This window comes from Megascapheus bottae, chromosome X (assembly GCF_031878675.1).
Source record: "Megascapheus bottae isolate mThoBot1 chromosome X, mThoBot2.hap1, whole genome shotgun sequence".
Classification (NCBI taxonomy): Eukaryota; Metazoa; Chordata; class Mammalia; order Rodentia; family Geomyidae; genus Megascapheus; species Megascapheus bottae.
This window is the reverse complement of record NC_143547.1, coordinates 81,194,131-81,204,205: the sequence shown is the minus strand read 5'-3', so window position 1 is coordinate 81,204,205 and position 10,075 is coordinate 81,194,131. Positions and strand designations below refer to the sequence as shown.

The 10,075-nt window shown below is 39.5% G+C and overlaps 2 pseudogenes; both read left to right on the top strand.

Moving 5' to 3' along the window:
* Positions 1-809: 809 nt before the first annotated feature.
* On the top strand, positions 810-2,996 carry LOC150041453 (THO complex subunit 1 pseudogene; annotated as a pseudogene).
* Positions 2,997-3,056: 60 nt separating this feature from the next.
* Positions 3,057-3,968, top strand: LOC150041452 (THO complex subunit 1 pseudogene; annotated as a pseudogene).
* The last annotated feature ends 6,107 nt before the right edge of the window (positions 3,969-10,075 follow it).

The window sequence follows — 10,075 nt, the reverse complement described above, 5'->3', positions numbered from 1 at the left end:
AACCCAGGACTGGCAAAAAAAGAAGATTGCTTTACCAATTGAGCTACAGATCCACTCCCAGCTTTTTGGTGATTAATTGGAGGTAAGAGTATCATGGACTTTCCTGTCCCAACTGGCTTCAAACTGTGACCCCCCAGATCTCAACCTCCTAAGTAGCTTGGGTTGTAAGCTTGAGACACTGGTACCTGGACATCTATAGCCTTTCTATCTTGAAGGAGTACAAAGTCTCTAGTATGGACAGCTATAAAGACAAAAGACTTGGACCAGGAGTGTGTCCTAGTGGTAGAGTGCTTGCCTAGCATGCATGAAGCCCAGAGTTCAATTCCTTGGTACCACATACACAGAGAAATCCAGAAGTAGCTCAAGTGGCAGAGTGGTAGCCTTGAGAAAGCTTAAGGACAGGGCCCAAGCCCTGAGTAGAAGCCCAGGACTGGCAAAAAAAAGACAAAAGACTAAGCCAGGAGCTGGTGGCTCACACCTGTCATCCTAGCTACTCGGGAGGCTAAGATATAAGGATTACAGTTTGAAGTCAGCCCAGGCAGCAAAGTCTGAGAGATTCTTATTCCCTATTAACCACCAGAAAACTGGAAGTGGAGCTGTGGCTCAAAGTAGTTGAGTGCTAGCCTTGAGCAAAAGAACTCAGGGACAATGCCTAGAGCCTGAGTTCAAATCTCGTGACTAACAGGAAAAACAAATAAACAAAAGATTAGAAGCTCATCTCTTGAGAAAAATAATAGTGTCCGAATCTAAATCTCCAGACTAGTATCTCAGTGTTAAACTTACCCTTTATACCACAAATAGCTTGGATAATGGCCTCCCAACCTGATCTGGACCTCAGATGCCTCCTTTCCAAATGGTCCCCTTGCCAACCGAGCATTCATGGGCCAGACCTAGTCAGTAGTCTATGAACCATACATCCTAGGGGAACCATCTCCAAGAGTTCACAGCAAGGACTGGAGTGTGGCCTAGTGTAGAGTGTTTACGTAGCATGCACGAAGCCCTGGGTTGGATTCCTTGGTCCTACATACACAGAAAAAGCCAGAAGTGGCTCAAATGGTAAATTGCTAGCCTTGAGAAGGCTCAAGAACATTGCCCAGGCTCTGAGTTCAAACACTGGGACTGGCAAATAAAAAAAAAAAGAGTTCAAAACAGAGTACTATCATAGCCATTCTCAAAGCTGATCAACAAGGCAGTATGACTGGGGTACAACTGAAGTGATTTTCCCTCTCAGTAAAAGAGATTCTGCTCTAATGTTACTGCATATTTACCTTATATTTGTGTGTTGGAAACTTGGTCTCATATTCCCCCTGATATACTCAGCTCCAAGTTAGATAACATGTCAGATGCATAACATGATAATAACCTAGAAATCTAATCAATCCACTTGAGTTTTTCATGAACTAGCCCCATGACTAACTTAGATTCAACTTATTTTCAAAATAAAGTGGATACGTTTTATCCTTTAAAAAACAAGAGTTCATCACACACACACACACACACACACACACACACACACACACACACACACACACACACCTACTTCGGTAAGCCTGCAGTCCACACTGCTAGCTACCAACTCTTCCTTTTCCATGACCCTGTAAGACAGGTGCCCGAGCAGAGGGGAAGCCGAGCTCCACAAACTTCAGGCCCGCCAGCCACACAATCCCGGGCCTTCGATCTCAGAAGCAGACAGAACTGGAGAGCAAGGCTACTCAAATCCTCCCCACCCCCAAGAAATCTAGCAGAGAGGCCTTAAACAACAAAAATATCAAACCATTGTTAAACACCTTCCGCCAGTTACCTGGCAGTGAAAATGAAAAAAAAAAAAATGTACCCTTGACCAAGCTTTCAGAGGTGTTCTAGAAGAAGAAATTATAAATCATTCATTATGTTAAAATGTCTTAGCTATTATTTCTCTTGCTATTGGGGGAGTAACTGAAAGTATTTGTACTGCATCTACACCCTTTGTATTGTTGGGAGATGTTTTGGACTGTCTTCCTTTGGACCAGTGTGACACAATATTCATTTTTGTTGAAAACAAATGTTGCTACTTGGAAATCTAATACATTGTATTCTGCTGGGAAAAATTACTTACTACTTATGTGCAATGATCTAAGAAGATTATTCAAGTCCCAGAATACAGTTTTCTGTGGACGAATTCAACTGTTTTGGGCCAGACTTTTTCCTCTCTCTGAAAAATCAGGACTTAACTTACAGAGTCAGTTTAACCTGGAAAATGTTACTGTCTTCAATACCAATGAACAGGAAAGCACCCTGGGTCAGGAGCACTCTGAGGACAGAGAAGGAATGGATGTAGAAGATGAAATGGGAGATGATGAAGCTCCCACAACTTGCTCTATTCCCATCGATTACAACCTGTATTGAAAATTCTGGTCACTTCAGGATTACTTCAGAAACCCAGTACAATGCTATGAGAAGATTTCATGGTAAACTTTTCTCAAGTATTCTGAAGAAGTTCTAGCTGTTTTTAAGAATTATAAATCAGATGGCATTCCAGCCTCCAGAAAAAAAAAGATGGAAGAGCTGAAAACAAGAGGAGAACAGGTTAATTTTGCAAATTTTTTTTATATTTTTTATTGTAATTAATAAAAGGGTTACATTATATTTGCCATATAGAAGGTGCATTAATTCACATACATTGATACCCTTTCACATGTCTTGGTACCCTTTACCCTCCCCCCCACCGTCTCCCCAATTTTGCAAAATTTTTAACAAGTGAAAAGTTGCTGGATTTACAACTGAGTGATAGTAACTTTCGAAGACATATCCTGTTGCAGTATCTCATTTTATTCCATTATCTCAAAGGGCAGGTTAAATTCAAAAGTTCAAACTATGTTTTAACTGATGAGAAATCTCTCTGGATTGAAGATACTACAAAATCCATCTATCAAGTAAGTCCAAAACGCAACAAACCTATTATTGGCAAAAATGGAAATTTAGAATCTTCTTTGTTTCAGCTCCAAATAGGAAAATAAGGATAAAGTTAAGCCCAGCTACTATCTGAAAAAAACCCCGATAGAGAAAGATTTTCAAAGATGGTAGAGCATATAGTAAACACTGAAGAAAATTAGAACTCATGGAAAAATGAAGGATGCCCAAGTTTTGTCAAAGATAGGACATCAGATACCAAGCCCACAAGAGTGGTAAGGAGAGAGCAGCCCCAGAGGACTTCCTAGGCAAAGGAGCAAACAAAAAAATCCTGATTGGAAATGAGGAGTTAACAAGGATTTGGAATCTCTGTCCTGATAATATGGAAGCCTGTAAATCAGACACAAGGGAATACATGCCAACTTTGGAGGAGTTCTTTGAAGAAGCCATTGAATAAGCAAACCCTGAAAACATGGTTGAAAATGAATATAAGGCTGTGAACAATTCAAATTATGGTTGGAGAGCCCTCAGACTATTGCACGCAGAATCCCTCACTTCTTCCAGCCAACTAAACAGCAGTTTAAAAGTTTACCAGAATACTTTGAAAACATCGTAATAAAGCTAGTAAAGGAATTACCACCACCTTCTGAAGAAATAAAAACAGGTGAGGATGAAGATGAGGAAGATAATGATGCTTTACTGAAGGAAAATGAAAGTCCTGATGTTCAGCGATATAAACCTGTAACAGGGGAACAGCTGGAGTTATTTGCCAGTAAGCTAGGTGAACAATGGAAGATTCTGGCTCCCTACTTGGAAATGAAAGACTCTGAAATTAGTGTGACAGTGAAGACATGAAGATGCGAGCTAAGCAACTTTTGGTTGCCTGGCAGGATCAAGAAGTAGTACATGCAACACCTGATAGTCTGATTAGTGTACTAAACAAGTCTGGATTAAGTGACCTTGCAGAAAGTCTAATGATAAGACAAATAGATTCTTTTTTTCCTTTTGTTAAAACTGTGATAAGATTTTGTTATCAAGCAGCATTTGATAAGAGGTCCACTGGTTTTGATAAACAATAAACATTTATATAACAAAAAAGCAAGAGTTCATGGCAGCTCTAATTTCAGAATGTATTTAGCTTAGGATCTGATGCAAAAAAAAAACTACCATTTTCTAACTGATGACATCTAGTTTTTAAGTCGTTGGCAAAGACTTGGTTGGCAGAGACAAATCTGTATCCCTAAAACAGTTCTACACCATTGTCTTTGCAGTACTTCTATGGTAATATCTCATCACAGTCTTCAAGAATTTGAAATTAACCTAGACCCTGCCTTGGAAAATCTGAGGCAGCCAAATAGGAAAATAGGCAAAGCTATTGTTCTTTATTCAATGTCAGATGACTTGCTAAAAATCTGGTTCCAGGTCCACACGTGGAGCTCTTAAGTGCAATATGGTTCATCTTGTCCTACTTCTTTCCACACTGTCCTGTGACCTATAGAAAACCTAGCAACATACACTATCTGAATTCATTATGCCTGATAGTTTCAACTCTTCTTTTTTCATATATTTTTATTGTAATTAATAGAAGGGTTACATGATATTTGACAGATAGAAGGTGCATTAATTCACATACATTGATACCCTTTCCCATGTCTTGGTTCCCATTTCACTCCCCCCCACCCCCACCCCTAGTTTCAACTCTTCTATACTAAGTTAATTCTCAAAACAGGAAGTTCAGACTTTGTGCAAGGGCATAAAGTTGGTTTGATTCTTCTTGAAGCAAAAATGTGCTTTCTTAGAGCCCCAAAAGGCAAGCACACATTCAATATGAATCAAAATAATTATGTGACATCAAGCACCCTACTCACAAATCCACCCATCAGCAGACCCCCCACATTTGCTATCATTAAGCTGCAGGATTTTTAAAGCCTTGACATTAAGGCTGCAATTCAATAGATTTTCTGTTCTAAAAACTTTCTTTACAAAAGTTGGTGGGATAAATTGTAGTGGGCTTCAGAAGGCTGATGAGAACATTCCTGGTGCTTTTATTTGGTTTGAACTTGTGAATCATCTGTGATAAGACAATCTTATTATGCCTTAAGAAGCACTGCTGGGGGGCCCGGGAGCATGCCCTAGTGGTAGAGTACTTGCCTAGCATGCACCAAGTCCTGGGATCCACATACATAGAAAAAGCCAGAACTGGTGCTGTGGCTCCAGTGGCAGAGTGCTAGCCTTGAGAAAGCCCAAGGACAGTGCTCAGACCCTGAGTTCAATCCCTAGGAGTGACCAAAAACAAACTAACAAAACAAATTGCTGGGTGGAGTGCTCAGATCTCAGAAGGCTGAAATCTAAGGATCACAGGTTGAAGCTAGCCAGGAAAGTCTGAAAATTTATCTCCAATTAATCAGCAAAAAGCAAAAAAAAAACTGTCTTTTTTTTACCATTTAACCATTTTCAGTAGGATTACTCATGAAATCTTCATACATATACACACTGTAATAAACTTTTCTACTTTTGAGGAGAAAGCCTTTTTTCCAGTACTAGAAACTGGACCCAGAGCTACTTACTTTCTCTATTGCTGAGCAAAGTCCTCAGCCTCTATTGTTTCTTTGTAATAATAATTAGCTTAAAACACAAGCAGTGACCAAGTCCAGTATTGCATGCCTGTAATCTTAACCTACTCAGGAAGCTGAGAACTGAGGATTATGATTTGAAGCCAGCTTGGGCAATAAAGTCCACAGGACTCTTAACTGAAATTAACTACCAACAAAGCTAGACATGGAGCTGTGGCTCCAGTGGTAGAGAAATAGCATTGAACAAGAAAAGCTTAGGGACAGCACTCAGGCTCTGAATTCAAGCTCTAAGACCAGCCCAAAATAATCACAGACAATAGCAATATATGTATATGTTTTCATCCTTTTTTTTACAATTTTAAATGTCTTTTTATTTAAGCATTTTTCTAAAAACTGTAACACAAATACATATATTAGTCTAGAACTGCATAAGGTCAGAATCATAAATATAACTGTATACTACCTTCATGTCTCATAAAACTGGCAGGTCTTTAATACAATAATATGCACAAAACGGTATGGAAATGTAACTCAGTGGTACAACACTTGCCTAACATGCTCAAAATGCTTGGTTCCAACTTCAGTACCACATATATGTGTGTGCATGCAAACATACACACACATACAGTGCAATAATATGAAATTACCATCTCCTATAATAATAATAACTTCCTCTGGGATACATTTAGAAAGGACTGCTGTTACAATTAACTTGTTTTTACAAACCAGTAACATTGTCATTCATTATCATTATCAATCATCGTGGCTGGGCTCCGTGGCTCACACCTGTAATCCTAGCTACTAAGGAGGGTTAAATCTCAGGATCAAGGTTTAAAGCCTCCCCAGGCACAAAAGTCCGAGACTCTTATCTCTAATTAACTACCAGAAAACCAGAAGTGGTGCTGTGGCTCAAAGTGGTAGAGCACTAGTGTTGAGCTGAAGAGCTGAGGGACAGTGCCTTGACCCAGAGTTCAATAGGGGGGCAAAAAGCAGTGTGTACTATAAATAATTGTACTGCTTTACTTTTATACAATTGGCAGTACAATCTGGTTCTTTATGTACATTTAACACTGGGCTACATAACCACTACTAGGATGTCACTAAGCAACAGCAAATTTCCAGCTCCATTATAACCGTGACTAAAACATCATTTTGTGGTACCTCACTGGGAGGGTATTTAAAATACACTCTTTCTGCTTCATTTTGAAAGTAATTTACCTGGTGGTATTGTGTAATAGGAACAATTTGCAGAATCTTTCCCCTTTCCATTATGTTCACACTAACTGAAGAGAAAATTGGGACCTGTGGAAACAATATCCTTTTATGTACTTACTATTGGAGTATTTTTCTGCATTTCACACCAGTGAGAGGTTGTGTGTGTGTGTGTGTGTGTGTGTGTGTGAGAGAGAGAGAGAGAGAGAGAGAGAGATGAAGAGACAGAGAGACAGAGACACACAGAGAAAGAAACAGAGAGACAAAGAGACAGAGAGACAAGAGAGAGGACAATAAGTGGAAGGTAAAGAGAAAATGTCCTGTCCTAAGATATTTCAATTTGTTACTCAGTCTCTCACACCTACCCCAAGGACATCTTTTAGCCAATACCTATATAGATTATAATGCAGCAATTCCATGGAAACAGAACTCAGACTCCTGAGTAGCTAGGAATATAGATGTGAGCCACTAGTAATCACTTCCCAATCAAGTTTTTATAAAATCATAGGACATAGGAGCAATAGCCATAAGAATGTTCCCAAGAATAAGAACCTGGATCTGGGCACTTGTGGCTCATGCCTGTAATCCTGCTCTGGAGGCTGAGATCTGACTATCACAGTTCAAAGCCAGCCTGAGCAGGAAAGTCCTTAAGATTCTATTATACAGGAATTTGATTATGATGTACAAAGAGACCACATTTTGAGAAGTTGAATTGAGAGTCTTTATTAGAAAACTGGTGAATTCACTTAATATTGTTAGGACACTGAGCCATGAGGGTAGTAAAAAAAAAAAAAAAGAGCAGAAAGGGCTGGGAATGTGGCTTAGTGGTAGAGTGCTTGCCTAGCATGCATGAAACCCTGGGTTCAATTCCTCTGTACCACATAAACAGAAGTATCATTGTGGCTCAAGAAGTAGAAAGCTAGCCTTGAGCAAACGAAGCTCAGGGGCAGTGCCCAGTCCCTTGAGTTCTAACCTTAGTACCCGCACACCAAAAACAAAATCCTTAGCACTGGAGCATGGCCTAGTGATACTGTTTGCCTAGCATGAAGCCCTGGGTTTGATTCCTCAGTACCACATACACAGAAAAGCCAGAATTGGTGCTGTGAATGGCAAAAAAAAGCTTTAAAATTAAAAATAAAATGTAAAAATGAACCTGGTACTTTTAACCTTTCAATCCACAGTGCGTAGTTAACACCATGGTCAAGAGTGGATGTTCAATGAAATTTCATTGAATTGTATAGGAAAAGAAGGAAAACAATTTTCAACTTTCCTTTACAGATTCCATTGCCTCAGTCAGCAAAGAAACTGAGAGAGATGCTGTCATCTACAGCATGAATGGGGATATAGCAGGGCTTTCATTCTGGAATTACTCATAGTGCATACAAATTCATACACTTTCAGTATTCTGTGTTGTCTCAGTGAGCTACTAGCAGTACAGCATGGTGGACACCTAGCAGCACTGAAAGAGATTCCTGCCCAAAGTGTTCACACTGAATAGCTTGGCATGTAGCCTCAAGAATTCAGATTTGTTTTTAATTACCGAGGATTAACACACAATGGAGACTGGGTCATCTGACTGGCTGAAGAAAGAGCCAGACCTCAGCTTCCTTAGCTCTTTTTGTGGCAACCTATGAATATTCAGGCCTCTTGGATTCTGTATTACAGTGATCTTTTTTTTTTTTTTTTGCCAGTGCTGGGCTTGAGCTCAGGGCCTGAGCACTGTCCTTGGACTTTCTCAAGGCTAGAGCTCTACCACTTGAGCCTCAGCACCACTTCTGGCTTCTTTCTATGTATGTGGTGCTGAGGAATCGAATCTGGGTCTTTGTGCATGCTAGGCAAGCACTCAACCACTAGGCCAAACTCCCAGCCCCTACAGTGATCTTTTATGCAAGATTCCCTTGTGTCTATCATAAGCACCTGGTTCCCTTGAATAATAATATAAGAAAATCTCAGGCTATAAGAGAAGGCAATGGGACTGAAGAGGATCAAAGTAAATCATATACATATATTCTAATATCTTAATGAACCCATTTTGTAGAATTAATAAGTGCTAATAAAATATTTTTAATTCTTAAATATTTATTATCTTTATTGAACTCCATTCAATAAAGCAGTTTATGAATGTAGTCCATCTTCATCAATGTCACCCCTACATTTTCAGTCACCCCTCTCAATCCAACCCTTCTCTCACTTTTCTTAACTTTTACCTTATGTACTGAATTTTTTGCCATTTAACAAATCAGTTTCTGTATGTAATGCATTTTGATCAGTGTCATCCTTTCAAGATCTTCACACACACACCCCTTCACCCATCTCTTCTTACTTTGCTCACTCTTCCCTACTTCATTCTCCTATCCCTCTCCTCTTGGCCAGACCTTCCACACTTACATGTAAATAACTATTTCCTGGCATTTTGTTGGGCTTTGATGCAGTCTTTTTAAAAAATCATACTATTTGAGCATTTCATAGAGTCTATTGACAAGTGGGCTAATTACTTAAACAGAATCTTCTCAGAAGAAAAAAATGGCCAATAGACACATAAAGACATGTTCAACATCTCTGGTCATAAAAGAATTACACATCAAAACAACACTGAGATTCTACCTCACACCAATTAGAGTGGACAATACCAAGAAAACTAACAATAACAAATGCTACCATGGATGTGGACAAAAGGGAACTCTACTACACTCTTGGTGGGAATGCAATCTAACTCAATCACTCTGGAAAGCAGTTTGGAGGCTCCTCAAAAATCTAAATATACAGTACCTATGACCCAACAATTCTACTCCTGGACATTTATCCAATAGATCACAAACAGGGCTACATAAAAACTACCAGTACAATTCAGGCACTGTGGCTCATGCCTGTAATCCTAGTGACTCAGGAGGCTGAGATCTGAGGATCACGGTTTAAAGCCAGCCCAGGCACTAAAGACCATGACTCTTTACTTGCACAAAGCTGATCAGTTTTGAGAGATCGTTAATGCCCTTAGTGGTTTTTGTGGGTGTGAAACAAATGGTGAGAATTGTTCCCTCTTATTATAGTATTGAAATCAAGTCTACTCAATTTATCAAGTCATGTTCATGCCCTGATTTTATATACTTGTATCTATCAATAAACATTGTGATACCTGAAAAAAAGGACCATGACTCTTATCTCTAATTAACCACTAGAGAACCAGAAGTTGTGCTAACACTCAAGAGGTAGGGCAGTAGCCTTGAGCTAAAGAGCTCAAGGACAGTGCCCAGGCCCAGAGTCCAAGCCCCATGACTGCCAAAAAAAAAAAAACCTACCAGCACAACCTTGTTCACTGCAGCATTACACATCCTAGCCAAGATATGGAATCAGCCCAGGTGTTCTTCAATGGACAAATGGATCAAGAAAATGTATTGTATAAA